The following is a 17,053-nucleotide window of genomic DNA, read 5'->3' on the forward strand; positions in this document are numbered from 1 at the left end:
GTAAGACGTCATTATTCTTTAAAGATTTAAATCTTATGTTTGAACGCGCCCGTAACGCAGGGTTTTATATTTGGAGATAACTTACTAACTTCTTTAATAAAGCGTGTTATAGTAATATTAGATCTACACTCAGTGTGTTTTGTTGTTTATACACAGCCACGTTCACTCTGTGTTTTTGATAGATGTGTTTCTATTTGTATCCATCTGCTGAGTTTAGCCTTTTTAAACTAATTTTTATACTTCGTTCTTATGTTGTACTATTATACCACTGTCCAAATTATAGGGAGGATTGGAATCTACCTAACATGTTCAACCCCGCCACATTATGTGAGCATGTTACTGTCCAGAGTCAGGAGCCTGTAATTCGGTGACCGTCGTTTGTTGCTGTGATGCATTTTTGAATGTTGTTACTTTTTGTACATAATAGATATCAAAGATACCAGGCTTATGATTTGATACACCAGACGCGCGTTTGTCTATATAAAACTCATCAGTGACGTTCATATCAAAACATTGAGAAAGCCAAACAAGTATAAAGTTGAAAAGCATTGAGGACCTTAAATCCCAAAAAGTTTAGCCAAATAAGGCTTAGGCAATTTATGCCTTGAATAAGAAAATCCTTAGTATTTCGAATAATTCATGCTTTTGCAAACAGTTAATTTAAGTTAAAAAATTACCATATAATGGTTATTCATGTTAACACAGAAGTCCTGACTACTGTGCTGGTTATACCCTCAGGCAATAAACGTTCACCAGCAGTGGCATCGACCAAGCGGTGTAAATAGTTAACAAATGTACCAGGCTTATTATTTGATACGTCAGACACGCGTTTCGTCCACTTACGACTCATCAGTGACGCGTTTAGATAATAAAAGTTAGAAAGCCAATCAAGTATAAAGTTGAAAAGCATTAAGGACACACAATTTCAAAAAGTTGTGCACATTGCGCCAAATACGGCTAAGGTAATATATGCCTGGGATAAAAAAAATTCTTAGCACGGTCTTCAAGAATGAGAAATCCAAATACCGTATACTAATAGTCAGGTATAAAATTCACCGATTTGGAAATAATAAAAAAAGCTACAAACATTGAACAACTGCCGGCTGACTTGGGAAAGGCCCGTAATGTATTCGGCGGAGTACAGTTTTCATTTGGAAATTTTTTTAAATCTTATTCTAGAAGTTCTAATAATTTTTAATTTGAATTGAGTTTCAAAGTTCAACACGGATTAAACAAATTGCAATGTTATCACAAACACGGTCAAAGTAAAACATTATCACGATAACAGTAAGTGTTGTTGAATTTGTTAATTTATTTGAATTTGGAAGGTTCTGAACTAAGTTTGACCATAAAGTGTGTTTGATATCGGTACGGAAACATATCTGCTATTAAAGGGGAGCAATTTGCGCCCATGGAAATACCAATTACATAAGACGACAAATTTTATTCTACTAACGTTCATAAATGTTGTCAGAATATGTAAGTCTTTACTCATGTCATCACACCTCCGGTACTAGTATATCAATCATATGAACCTCAGTCTTTTATTGATAAAAAAGGCTTTATTAATGTTGCAGCAACTAAAAAAGCGATCACATTTATCAAACGAACATCTTATTATATAAGAAAATGTTTACCACTCCAAACTGGTTAATTCTACTTTTTTTCAAATGTTGTATTAGAAAAATCATCCTGGGAGAAACAATAGCATATGTATTTTTTACTGGTTGAGGAATAGTTGTGTATAATTCTAATGTAAGAATGATTTTATCATCTTCCTCCTCAAATCTTCAAACTAAAGTGTTCCTAAGAGAGAAGTCATTTGATTTTCTTGGGTGGAGTGGGGCAGGGATCAATACCCCAAGTTAATCTTTTTTATTTACCCAGAGCAGTAAGTTAGTTTATTATCATGACCAATCACAAACACAATATTTTTTTCGGCATATGGAAAATTTCCTTTACACTTTGTGTTGTTTTTCTTAACTGTTATTATAATTCTAGTGTATATGGAATTACCTTATTTGTTACTTGTACATGTATTTGATAAGCCACATTGGTATATATCTTGCTTCTCGCCTGACTATTTAAAGGACTATGAGAGCTTTGATCGTCATTTTTCGTCTTTTATAGAACAGGTTGACAAGATATGTAAATGATTAAAGCAATGACAAAAAGAGTTCAGGCACATGCAATGCACAAAAACATCCCTATCTCACCACATGTTCTCTAACAGTCGGCTCTGAATGGCGAAAACACAATAAAAGCAATCAAATCCAGGGACCCAGACACAGGTCGAAATGATAAATTAAAAACCAAAATTCACAACTAGACGCATCAATTACCATGCAACATTTAGCTCTCTGTAATAATTTCATATTCTTCATTACAAAAATCAATATTTTGAGCTATTCACAACAATTTATTTCTTCGAATGTTTTCAAACTTACTATGGTTAATAATTTGTTAGTCATTATTTTGTAAGTATTAGTTGATAAATTTTGAAACTGACCGATTTTATATTGTGTGTGCTTTTATAGAAGTGCTGATGTCTGTGTTTTTCTTCTTTTTTTTTGTATTAAAGATTTTCCTGATTGTTAACTGTTAAAATATGTGGTTATTTCAATTTTAAACTTAATATGAACATGTTGATATTATATTTTTTTTAATTTGCAGATATGAACAATTTAAATGCTATTGCCATATAGTTAAATCATGAGTAAAATTTGTTTATTAAGATCGTCTATTATAAAACTAATACATAGGTCCATTAAACAATAAAAGTTATATTTAAGCAAACACCTAACATTATATAATATCTCGTTGCGATTTTCCGCACATTTATTTTGTCATAAAGCATTTATTATCATATGGTTATAATGATTCTCGTTCTCGTGTACTTGGACATCGAAAGCTTTCATATTTTTGAAGTAATTTATGCATTGGATAACAAAAAAACCTTAGTATTTCGAATAAATCGCATAAAGTAAAGTTATAAAAATGACCAAATAATTGAAGCTTTATCTCTAAAAGTGCTTAGAATATATAAAAGGTCAAACTTTATATAGTAGTCATTTGTGTGTATCATTTGAGAGTTTATGTAGTGAGTATAATATGCGAGTTTATGTAATTTGTATTATCTGTAACTGTAATTACAAACCTGCTCGTGCATTTTTCATTGTTATTCAACGCAAATTTATTTTCTAAGATACCTCGGACGATCTTATTTCACAAAGCATTTCTATTATCTACTTATTGTACCTCGAACTTATTTACCCGATGTAGCTCTTTAAGTTGAAGTTCAATTCAATAAAAGTTAATCAGGCATGACTAATTAGATACGCCCTCTTAAAATCAGGGGGCCCGAAATAGGATTGGGAAAAACACCCAGCAAAATACCTTAATTTACCATTTCAAGAATTTGTTTGATACAAATTTTTGCTTAAATATCTTCGATCAATAATCAGGCGGTATTTTGTGGAAATAAATAACCTGTCCCGAACCGGGAGATGTTGACTGCAATAGGAATTAATTTATAAAAAAGTCCATATCTCATTTACTTATAGTGGCCGTTATTGTTTGTAAATTCATGACGTTTTGTATATGACATTCGTCTATCGTGGAGAAAAAAGGAAGAGGGCTTTATAACTTACGAGTTCGATCATTATTGTTCAAATCTATTCTATTACGGCATACGTTTTACCTCTAGCGAACGCTCTGTCTTATTGTAAAAAGTGCCACTCTAAATTTGTGAACATTTGCTTCAAATTGATCCACTTTGAATCTAGTCGTGAATACGCATGACATATTTGCCACTGGACACAAAAGAGGGACGAAAGATACCAAAGGGACAGTCAAACTCATAAATCTAAAACAAACTGACAACGCCATGGCTAAAAATAAAAAAGACAAACAGAAAAACAATAGTACACACGACACAACATAGAAAACTAAAGAATAAACAACACGAACCCTACCAAAAACTAGGGGTGATCTCAGGTGCTCCGGAAGGGTAAGCAGATCCTGCTCCACATGTGGCACCCGTCGTGTTGCTTAAGTGATTACAAATCCGGTAAATAGTCTAATTCGGTAGGTCATATTCATTAAAGGGAAGGGGATTGTAGTTACCACGTAAGGAACAAAGGAGCAATAAATTAATCAGCTTCATTTAGTGATTTTTATATATTTTATTTTTATTTACATTTGAATTTTTAGGCGTAAATCTTGCATTCCTTCCATCATTTCTCTCTTTGCATTTAATCTTTTTTTTTAATATTAAAAAAACGTTGTCGTAGTACACATCAGGGGTTACATTGTATAATTTCCAGCAAAACTAACAGGGAAGGGACTACATCAGAAAAACAATCTTCATTGAGTGGCAATAACTCATATATTGAAGCATACAATGACGGCTCCCTCGTCTAGGTGACAACATTTGCTGTTTGAAGTTTATTTATATCTCAGACTGGTATAATAGTTGTCATAAAAGGGGAAAAAATGATAAAAAAGGTTGACAACAATTTATAAAAAAGATTCAACTTATTTTGAGCGTTTTATTTTTTTTTTAATATTGTCTTGCTAATCGGTTTTGTTTTATTTTTTTTCATCTACTATTGTTCTAGCAAAAGTCACAAAAATGTTGTTAAAATCAGCCATGCGACTTATAATTAGTTAAAAAGATTAAGCTGACTTTACTTGTTGTTTACACATTTCAATCATTCAACTCGTGTGTAGATCATCTTTTCCTCTAATGTTTTTTTTTAAGGTTAAGATAGCTTGGAATTCTCACTGCACCAGGCATCTGATATACATTCCTATTATATTTTGATCGGACAAAGCTGCGTATTTATATAACCAATAAGCCAAACGAACGCATCCATTTAGCAAGGGTGAGGTCTAGAGATGTAAATAATTCTATACCCAAGCAAATATTGGTTTTGAATAAAAGGAGATAAAGGTATACATTAATGCGACAGCAACCCAAAGACACAGATAAATAAAAATATTTAGAGTCTTTTTTTTTTATAGAACATTCCGTGTACAGAATAATAAGCTCAAAACCGACTCATGACTAAATAATAGTTATACGGAGTTAATTCAATATTTTCCGTCAAATATTGTATATCCGAAAAGGCACATTTGATTTACTATAATTATTTACCGTGAAAGATAATAATCCCAACACTTCACTGTATAATAAAACGGTAAAATAAATAATGATAATGGATGACGACCAGCGGCGAATAAAATTAATATTCAGGACGATTACGTAAAATATAATAAGAGCATTAACCCCGTTTTTTACTAGACTGACAAGCTGAGTCTTTTTTTTATCGTGTAAGTTCACAAGATATTAGTTCGAATGAAGAAAAGTCACCCGACCAGGACACATTTCCGACGCTTAGCCGGCCAGTCTGTGCTCTTACTTTATGATGCCACGTGTTAAGCGTTGAAATAGAATACCAATTTAACTAACGTCTTTGTTTGACCCGTTCGGGATTCGAACAAATTTAATTACCTCCCGCTCTCGAGGCGAACGCCCCCACACGAGACCAACCAGGAGAGCAGTAGTGATCGGTAGTACAGAATATCATACCAAAAACTAAAGTACAATACACAATACAGTTTCACAGAATTCTCACAGTTACTAAAGCGAGCTAAAAGTATCTAACCTAAATTGGATGCGTGAAATGATATTGTAAACTACACGTAAACATGGATGATCGACTTCAGGGTAGATTTTATGAATCAAATTAAAAACTCTTGCACCTTTTGTACGAACTACCTATTGTATTTAAAATTTATGTGTTATAGTCATTCACAGGCATGAAATATTTGCTACTGGACTTAAAGCAAACAACAATCAATCAATTTGATTAATATCTCTGTTACAGTACTAGTACTTGGCACACAAAGACAAGATCTTGTAAAATGCTATAATTTACAATTTTCATTTAAATTTTTATGTTGTTTTGGTTTTTTTTGTTGTTTTTTTTTGGGGGGGGGGGAGGGGGGGTCTCTTCAGTTTATCACATAAATGGCTGCTTATTCAAAAGTTTTAGATATTTTTTTACTATTGTTCTTGTCTAATGTTTAAATACGATTTATAACATATGATTTTTTTTGTCAGGCAAGGATAAAACTAAGAAAGATAAAAGTTTTTTTCATGTGTTTTTGCTTCATTTAGACACGAAAAGTGAATAACGGACGACTAAATTAAAGTGTTTGTTTTCATATAGTATATTGAACTTGCGAATATATCTCACCCAACACGTTTTGATCGGGACAGTGAAACCTAGTTCAATACGTTTTTATTCATTGAAGTTTGAATGCATAGTTCTTATTTAAAAAAAAAAACACAAATAAAGCAAGATCTATTAATTGATTGGACTGAATAGACAACACTAATTATTTTGCATTCGCATGTATCTTAATGTAGGAAAATTACCAAATCAGAAACAAAAGGAACATTTGCCGGATGAATATTGTGAAGGACCTTATGCATCTAGGAATGTCCGCTTAAAAGTTCTTAAACAAGCTGTTTAAAAAGTTAATTGTTGGAAGAGTTTACTTACTGTTTTCTAAGGTCTGAAGAGATTCTATTTCATGATTACTGACAGATCAAAAACATCAAGTATATATAGCATGAAGTTGTTGGGCATAATATTCATTGGTCAGTTATAAATGAGGTCTGTACGGGGGTTTTGATTGCTGATTTATTAAATAAGAAATCGTTATTTTGAAAAGTTGGCTAAAAAATATAAATTTACCCCCTAATTTTGTAAAACTATCATTTGGTGTTATTTAGATGCTATTTTTTTATCATAAATAAATAATTATATGATGTAATGCCATTAAATTGGTCCGTTTTCATTTCAATTTGGTAACTGTTAATTGTGTATACCAGTCTGAGTACTGTTTAACTATCATTTAAGTTAAACATATTTAGACTCGTCCAGTTCAGGGGAATTAGGTTTCTGCAAGTGCTTTTTATGTACTTTTCATATATTTTTGACGGTTTGTAAGTCAGTAAAAGTTCAATGATTCGGGCTCGGGGATCTGAACAACCCTTTTCGTTCGGAGGCCTTTTAATATCAATATTAACTTATCATTGAACTTTTACTATTACATAAAACATATCAAACATACCCAGTATTCATACCTCCCGGCATAATATTATCGTGCTATGGTAATGTTTTCTTGTCTTAATGTTTTGCCTTTGTAATTTGTCTATCGAGTTCTGCATACCATTATATTTTTAACACAGTTGTGTTAACATAGTTGTTTGTTTTATGATGTCAAAAATGATAAAATAATGTTAACTGTAATGCCCTAATTGTAGATATTGTTACCTATTATGGCTGTTTGTTTTGTTCACAAATGGTTAAATACTAGTAACCGACATTTTTTTTTTTTTTAATTAAACACATTATTTTCAGAACTTTATTAAATAGTAATGCTCATCAGCCAGTTATATATAGAATACTATTACGTCGAACTATAAAATACTACATGAAGATATATTCAACAAAAATGAACAACAAAATACCTGTGTATATCTTACCTATATATCAATGTAGCAATATATCATTGATTACAAATAAAAAAAAATTAACTTGAGGTAATAAGTAAACGTGCATGCAGATGTTTTAATAGAAACATTGGAATCAACGAATTATGTTTTTAATAAATTAAGAAAAATCATGAAATGTGTCTAAATTAACAGCTTTTTACAACTAAATGACGAAGCAACCATACGTTCGCTAAAAAATAAGAAAAAAAACGTACATTACAGCAAATTATAACTCATTTCACACATAAAATGTAAAGGTCTAATTTATGCAGAAAAAAAATAAGCAAAAAAAATGTATGATATACATAAACAATGAACTACTTCTGAATAACAGCATATTAACTTGTAACAGACACAAACACAAACGGTTTTTACACTTCATGTGCCTTTCTAATTAAAGAAGAAAAGAGGTTATAAAAATGTCATTCGGAAAAAATGTTTGTAACTATAATAATAACACATTTCAAAGCAATGTGACCTGTGTTCCTTTACCACTTTATCTTGCGTACATTTCTGAAAAAAAAGATACAAATTACAGTGATAAGTACTTCACCGTCACGTAAACGAAATCATTTTTTTTCAATCCTAATGAAAAAAACTAAATCTGAAACGTACCATCACATTTAAATATTTTGTGAACAGTTATAACAGGCACACCTCTATTTTGACATATATCTTAAAACATTCAACCCATATTAAATTTTAAGTGCTAACTTATAAGCTGATTTCACCACAACTTGAATGTTGGCTCTCATGATCCAAAAACTGTATCCTATTACAGGACTGACTAACGACGGGCGAACGGATTGGAACACATACTGCCCCTCTTCTAGTTTCCTAGGGTTTGATATTGATAATACTTACACCTAGTAGTTATTTGTTAACTACTGTTTGATTTTTCATCTTTTTCTTTTTTTGTCATTGTTTTCGCTGGGTTTTTATTTTCGATTTTGAGTTTTTTATTTCCGCTTTAATTATTCTTAAACACTGCTAACTACCATATATATATTTATAGGGTTGTATATTACATAATTAATATGAAAATCATCTGCAGATTTGCAGTTTAACAATTGTATATGTGATTGTGTACATTTTTGATAAAACCAAAAACATTACTGATGGAAATTACAATACAATCCCTTTGATCTGCATATATCCTTTCTGATTTTTATTATTACACTGACAATGAGAGGCTCAGAACAGTCTATATCTTTAACGTAACGTAAAATACCGAAATGAATTAATGAGTCAATTCCTATATTCAATGTTTAATCACAAGTCCATTAACTTTTACTCGTAATTGATATGTATGTTTTCATTTTACATCAAAGAAATACATATATGAAATGTATTAAAAAGTAAAATCACAAAAATACTGAACTTAGAGGGTAATCAATTCGGAAAGTCCACAAACACATGACAAAATCAAATAACAAAACACATCAAAAACAAATGGACAAGAACTGTCATATTCCTGACTTGGTACAGGCATTTTAAAATGAAAAAATGGTGGATTAAACCTGGTTTTATAACGCTAACCTTCTCACTTTGATGACAGTCTCATCAAATTCGGTTGCGTGAACTAAACAGACACGATAAATAAAATAGTCAAAATATGGATACAGCAGTCATTATCGTGTAACAATTTTAAAAGTGGACAATTTAACAGAACACAAAAACATCTATCTACAAATACATTCATTGATTCGCCTGTCTGACGTCAGAAAATGTTATACGTCACATATATTTGTCGTTCAATGTACATACAAACAATACATTTCATTCAAGTAGCCTTCTTTTCCTGTTACTCATAAAAAAGACACTCATGATGGGAATAGTCTTTGGGTTGAGATCTCATTAAATATGTTTAACCTCGCCACATCGTTTCGCCTTTCCCAAGTCAGATGCTTGTGGTCTTTGTTAATCGTGTATGTATTTTTTATTTTATTTTATGTTTTATGATTTGTAGTTTAGTGTGACGTCCATTTTTATAGAACTAGTGCACATTTTGTTTAGGGGCCAGCTGAAGCTATCATCCGGGTGCTAGATTTTTCCGCTGTGCTGAAGACTCATTGGTGGCCTTCGGCAGTGAGATAACTCTCAACAATATACCAAGCGACCCAGAAATTAAATAATAGCCTATAAAATATTTCATATTCTAACCTTTTGAACTCTTTAAAGTATTAAAACCAAACACAATGTCACACCAAATCCTAACATCCCAACTGATCCTACAGCTTTCTCTGCGGACAAATCTATAATATAATTGTTTATTAAAAATAGACTTCATGATGTCTATAATTTTGCATACAAATCATCCATACCAGATACAAGTCATGCAATACAAAATACAAGTTGACACATTTACAGATTATGCACAATGATGTAGTGAAATGTTGTAATCTGGTCATGATTGTTAAATTATATTTTTAGCAACGCAATATAGCTGTTATACAAAATGAAAGGTTTACAACAACTCTCAAATAGATTTTAAAATCATGTTTTTCTTAATTATTGTACTGTTTGTTTGTTTTTTTTTGTTTTTTTTTGTTTTTGTTTTTTTTTTTGTTGTTTTTTTTTTTTGTTAAACTCTATTGAACAAAATCAAACTCTGATGGTATCTATGTTGAGTTTATTTACAACCACTCTGTCGATGCCAATGCTGGTAGAAAATGTATTCCCCGATGGTATCACCGGCCAAGTAGTCAGCACTTCTGTGATAACATGAATTAACATTGATGTTGTCATAATTATAAATTAATTGTTTTCCTCTTAGTGCAGCATTTTTGTGATTTTACTTTTTACAAAACTTTTTGAAAATCTAAGGTTTTTCTTCTTTGGGAATAGATTACCTTGTCTATATTTGGAAAAAAATTAGGAATTATTGGTCTGAATGCTGTTCCACTTCTAACTATATTTGGCCATTTAATTACTATTTTATACGAGCTTCACTGATGAGTCTTTTGAAGACGAAACGCGCATCTGGCGAAAAAACAAAATTTTAATCCTGGTACCTATAATGAGTTTATTGTACGTTATGTCATAAATATATGACGTTTCTTATTTCAATATCTGGCATTTGAGCTTTATATTAACGACTATTTCAATACATGAGCAATAAGAAAGGTAGAATCAAAGTTTCACCAAATGTCTGTGTGTTGTTTTATGATAATAAAGACCAATACCGGTGCTGAACCTGCGCAGCGGTATATTCAATTGCTTGAAGTAACATGTTTAATAATCCCGCTCATTACCTTCCATAGAAGCCAAGATTTTCTTCACTGACATGATCCTTATGCAATGAGTGTTGTAAATGTTGTAAAAAATTTAAAATTGCGAATGGTTTGAAAATATGAATAAGATACACTTGCTTATACGTTCTAATCAACAAGTTCTAGACTAAACACAAGAACAAATCAATCTCTGAACAGAAGTAATGGCTAATTCTCATTTGGAAACTATCAGCAAGCATGATGTCGCGGCCAGAAGGAAAAACAAATTCTGGATAAAAGCACGACATTATCTAGCTTCAATTATATGGTCATTTTCATAAATTTTCGTTTTACAAAGTTTTGAATTTAACGAAAAACTAAGGATTTTAGGCATAGATTACCTTAGTCGCATTATGAACAACGTTGTGGAACTTTGGTCCTCAATGCTCTTCTACTTTGTACATGTTGGTTTTATAACTATTTTATATGAGCGTCACTGATGAGTCTTATGTAGACGAAACTCGCGTCTGGCGTATTATATTATAATCCAGGTACCTTTAATAATTATTTACACCACTGGGTCGAAGCGTGTTGCATTTTAACCGATTTGTTTTACTTACTTATTGAACTTTCAGAAGATTTGCCTAAAATAAAAGATAATATTTGCAAATCTTATCACATCAAAATAATGCTTCTTTTTAATTAGATTACTATTCATACATTTTTTTTTAAAGCAAACAAAAAAAATAAGTTGATAAGATATTTTTTTCAAAATATCTTAATATTTTTTAGATTAATACATATTTTATTCACGCATCCATGTAACAGTAAACGTGAACAAATACATATATAAAAGAAAATGTGTGATGATATCAAAGGAAACAAGTAATCGTAATAACATGTATATAAGCAACTATAAGATTTCAATATTTAGATGGCGAGTCCACAAATGTAACGTCTTCAAATTACTTAAATCATTTACGACGTCGGTATTTCCCCTCAGAAAACGCAAGCGTAACAAAAACACAGGACATTTAGTTTATAACACAAATTTAAACATAAACGTTCAACTTCTTTCTTTTTTTCGAACAACAAAGCACAGCAAATGCACATTCTGGAAATTAAAAACATTATATGTGTTAAGAGCAGTGTAATAGAAATAATAAGCGACTTTGCCGTGTACCCTATTCAGAAAATAGCGTTACAATGTAATTTCTTTAAAACTGTTAGATAATAGCTGGACATTTAAAAAATGCAGGTGTTCAGTCTGGACTATCGAAACATTCAAAATTTGCGGATTTTTAAAACTACTTGTAATGCACATTTTTAATAGCAAGTACATGTTTTTTTTACCGATTATTCCATTTTCTAATATGCCTGCCAAATAACTACTACTTACACATAACGAACTACATTCCAAACGCATCAACCATGGCCGTTTTTTATATAAAAAAAAACACAATTGGTGAAGTTTGTATGACATTATAGTTCGATTCTGAAACATTTCTTTTACGAAAATGCAGGAAAATCCGTTTAATTTGTACAAATTTCTGGTCAAAAAAACTATTTTATGATTATTTAATGTTACATGGTTCACATATTTTTGCCGTTTTCTCCATGTTCGTTTCATACTTTATAGTTTTAATGTTGATGACCTTTTCAATTATGTGGATTTTAATGGCTTGCTTTAATCATCTTATTTTAAACTATACCTCTCTTTAAGATATACATTTCACACGGTTGTATAAAATTACTTTTAAAAGCGCATTGTCAGTTGCAGACAACTTTGTGCATGCCGTCTTAGCAATTCCCCCCATACCGTATCCTATTGTTAGTCTTATGAGTTGGTTTTTTTTTTTGTAATTCAAGTTCATTTATATGGTAAGGAGTTTGATATGAAATACATTTTCACTAATAAAACTACTACATCTTTTTGTTTATGTGCCAGCTAAAGTCCGCCTTCGGGTTCGGGATTTTCTCGCTGAGTTGAAGACCTATTCGAGGCCTTCGGCTTCGTATTTTACTCTTTGGTTGGGTTGTTGCCCGTTTGACACATTCCCCATTTCCATTCTCTATTTGAACACCAAATTGTGTTTCTGATGATGCTCTTTTGTCATATTTTTATTTACAACAAACTTATAAAAACTTAAAGTTTAATATATGAGGTCAATCGTTTTATAGTTTTCAAGCATAGAAAATAACTAATGAACACATCGATGCATCGGAAATTGCTTGTAAAAATCTCTTAGTAAGACGTGACTAATATTGGTTGTTAATTTACAAACAAGCATTGTTAAGACATTTCAAATTGACAAACATAATATAAAGTTTCTTGACCATTTCAATAGCCATTAATTGATTTGACGTTAATGGCAAAAGTCAACCATATGTAGCTTTAACTGCGAAGAATGATATGATAACATGTTCTGTGAAAAATAACTCAATATAAATACGTTTTAATAATATACTATGGACAGGAAAATAAGTTGAAAATTTACTATTTTCATTGAATTTTTTTCATTATTTGATATTCAAAGTTTTATCAAAAGTAAATCGCTGCAATTCTGATTATCTGTCATAGTAATTTTGTTAAAAATATTCATCCTTTTTAACGTTTCAAATTCTATCATTTAAGGCAAAATTATTAAATTCTTGAAGAGAACAGACTATTGACAAAATGTGAAGGTTTTCGATACAGGCATACATTTTTCTTTTTAGTTTTTCTATACCTCCTATGTAGGCTGTGATATTCTGAACTTTAGCATATTTGTATATGTATTACATCATGCTCTTTTCCATATTGGCCCTGGCATTATCCCGAGACTCCCTTATTGGCCCGAGCCTTTAGCTGAGGGCCGATATGGGTCGAGGAATGATACCAGGTCTTATATGGAAAAGACATGTTATAATCTATTATACCATATTTAAGTTCTGCAGAAAAGAGACAATCTGATTAACTACAAATGTTACAATCTAACAGATTTATCTTATTTTTCCATATTTTTGTTTATCATGTACTGCACACAAATGCATTGTAACATTCCCCTATCTTTTTAACATGATACGACACAAGAGCAATAATTTGAGGCTAAATCAATAAACGTAAGGTGCACATTGTTAATTATAGCTATTGTAGCAAAATTCTCATAATTTGCAATACAAACACCGTCATTGTTTGTCATTGTCGTTTAGGACACACTGACGTCACGGCATTTAACAATTACCAATAAAAAAGGGTTTTTTTTAACTATCTTGTTTGTTGAAAGCTAATTATAGATCTCTAACAATTCAGCTCTGTAACTATTTAAAGAGTGCATGGAAAGCTAGATCTGATATTATTGGTTAGTTACAACATGTATGTTATTATTGTATTGTTCTCTGTTATCAGTCTTTTGTCACATTATGTATATATTATGTATTGCCATAGCATGTTCTATATGCTTTTGCAAATAAAATATTCATTCATACTTAACCTCTCTTTTGCTCCGGGCAATTTTGAGTTTATACCGTATGAAAAACCCAACGTATTCGAAACGAATATGTGGTAAGTATGTTTATTATACAAATCTTATTGACATTACTTGGTATTACCGTTTAAAAGTAATTTTAACGTTTAAAAATAAAAGAAATATAACCCTCAGTGATTTTCAATGCTTTTCTTGATTAACCATTATTAGAAACGCTCATAGCCTCATACTTGAAAGACAATGGTATAAAAAAATCGAAACAGTTAACAACTCAATGTTGTGTCAACGTATATTTGTTCCACCTAACAGAAGTTCCAATGGAAACTTTGTTATAAACAATGTCATAATACCTGTTCCTGTTGGAACAAATATTCTATACCATTTATTCCGTTAGGAACATTTACTGTAATATTGATTCCAGTGGAAATAATATTCCAGAATATTGTTTTCATTTGGAACTTATATTATGAAGGAACTTCTATTCCGTGACAATTGTAGCAGTCCTATCAGTGACCTTTAGTTGTTTATTTTAGTGTCATTTGGTATCTTGTTGAGAGTTATCTCATGGGCAATTACACCGCATCTTCTTTTTTATATTAACATCTTTTTTTTTCAGAGAGGAGAGGACAAAATTTTAAATCACCTCATAAATAAAATAAAAGACGTGTTTGTGTTCTAATATTTTGAAAATACGTCTTCGATGATTACATTATTAGCGGATTATTTTCATTTGTTTTTAAACTGTCGGCGGATTAGTTTGATTTATCTTTTTATCGGAGACAGAACCTTTGGTTCCAGTAAAAGAAAGTGTATTATATTTCAAGCCATATCATTCATTTATAAAAGCATTTCCGATATTAAAATGTGAAGAGTTTTCCTATTCATAGCAGACACTATTTTGTGTACTCGATTATACTTTTCAAGCACCCGTTGTAAATAAACTCATCATAGATACCAAGACTAAATTTTGTATATACGCCAGACGCGCGTTTCGTCTACAAAAGACTCATCAGTGACGCTTGAATCTAAAAAAGTTAAAAAGGCCAAACAAAGTACGAAGTTGAAGAGCATTAAGGACCAAAATTCCTAAAAGTTTTGCCAAATACAGCTAAAGTAATCTAAGTAGAAAAGCCTTAGTATTTCAAAAAATTCAAAATTTTGTTAACAGTTAATTTATAAATATAACCATATCAATGATAATTCATGTCAGCACAAAAAGTGCTAACTACTGGGCTTGTGATACCCGCTGGGAAATAAATCTCCACCAGCAGTGGCATCGACCCAGTGGTTGTAAATAAACTCATCATAGATACCAGGACTACTAAATTTTGTGTATACGCCAGACGCGCGTTTCGACTACAAAAGACTCATCAGCGACGCTTGAATCTAAAAAAGTTAAAAAGGCCAAACAAAGTACAAAGTTGAAGAGCATTAAGGACCAAAATTCCTAAAAGTTTTGCCAAATACAGCTAAAGTAATCTAAGTAGAAAAGCCTTAGTATTTCAAAAAATTCAATATTTTGTTAACAGTTAATTTATAAATATAACCATATCAATGATAATTCATGTCAGCACACAAAGTGCTGACTACTGGGCTTGTGATACACTCGGGGAAATAAATCTCCACCAGCAGTGGCATCGACCCAGTGGTTGTAAATAAACTCATCATAGATACCAGGACTAAATTTTGTATATACGTAAGTAGCCGTACGTTATTTTTTAGATTTATTTCTCCTGAAATAGCCAGGACAAAGAGATGCTTGAATATAAAGCAAATGTATAATCTATCTTATTCTCGCCTGCTTTATCTTTTATACAATATAACATGACTTGGATTGAAATTTTAGGGTATGATTATCAAAAACATGAAAGATTAAGAGCCATTATAGCATATAAAATCAACCGCATTAATAAGGTACTAGTATGATGATTAAAGAAATCATAAACTACAACCGTGGATGTACGAAGGCTATATATACCACCTGTAGTATAATGTCGGCTATGCAAATGTCTCTATATTGTCAAACATATATAAAACAGTTTCCTTTCTGTACCAAATATTATAGGTGATCAACATGTTTACAATTTATCTTAATTATGAACACTTTACATTCTGTAAACCATCAATTATCGTAGATAAAATTTATATATTCTATATTTTTCTGCATTTTCACACAATTTGAAAAAAGTAAACGTACGAAGATTGGAATAAACTATGAGATACACTTAGCATTATTTCCAGAACATGAGCGTCAGTGCTATTTACTATCATTCAATACAATTGCATTTGTTCTCCAATTCTAAACATTGGTGGGGTTTTTTTCATAACCAATGGAGTAATAAATATTTATTTTGCGATATTCTCAGATACCTCACAGTTATTTGTTTTATTATCAACAAGTACCAGAATAAGTATGCTTGAGGGTATTCCGATTTTTTCACATGTTGCCAAAATAGTACGGTGACCAAGTTAGGAAAAGTCGCTTATTTAAAGAGTTAAATTGTCATTCGGACTATACGGGTATAAATTACAGTATTGGTAGTTAAAAGGTTAAACTTAACGTTTTGACTTGTCGTCAAAAAATCGTACGATGCAATTTTTGTACACTCACCAACTATGTGCCTATCTTTTCCCAACAATTGGTAAACTATTGCCTGGTGTACATGAACTAACCGGAAGCGACAAAATTTCGTCTCTTTTTGGAGTAGGTAAAAAAACTATCCACATGACTTTGAAGGACATGCAAGACTATTTCAGTGGTTTGTTGAGCTTCGGTAATAATGACAAAGATGAAACCCTTGTTT

Source organism: Mytilus edulis, chromosome 5 (genome assembly GCF_963676685.1).
Source record: "Mytilus edulis chromosome 5, xbMytEdul2.2, whole genome shotgun sequence".
Classification (NCBI taxonomy): domain Eukaryota; kingdom Metazoa; phylum Mollusca; class Bivalvia; order Mytilida; family Mytilidae; genus Mytilus; species Mytilus edulis.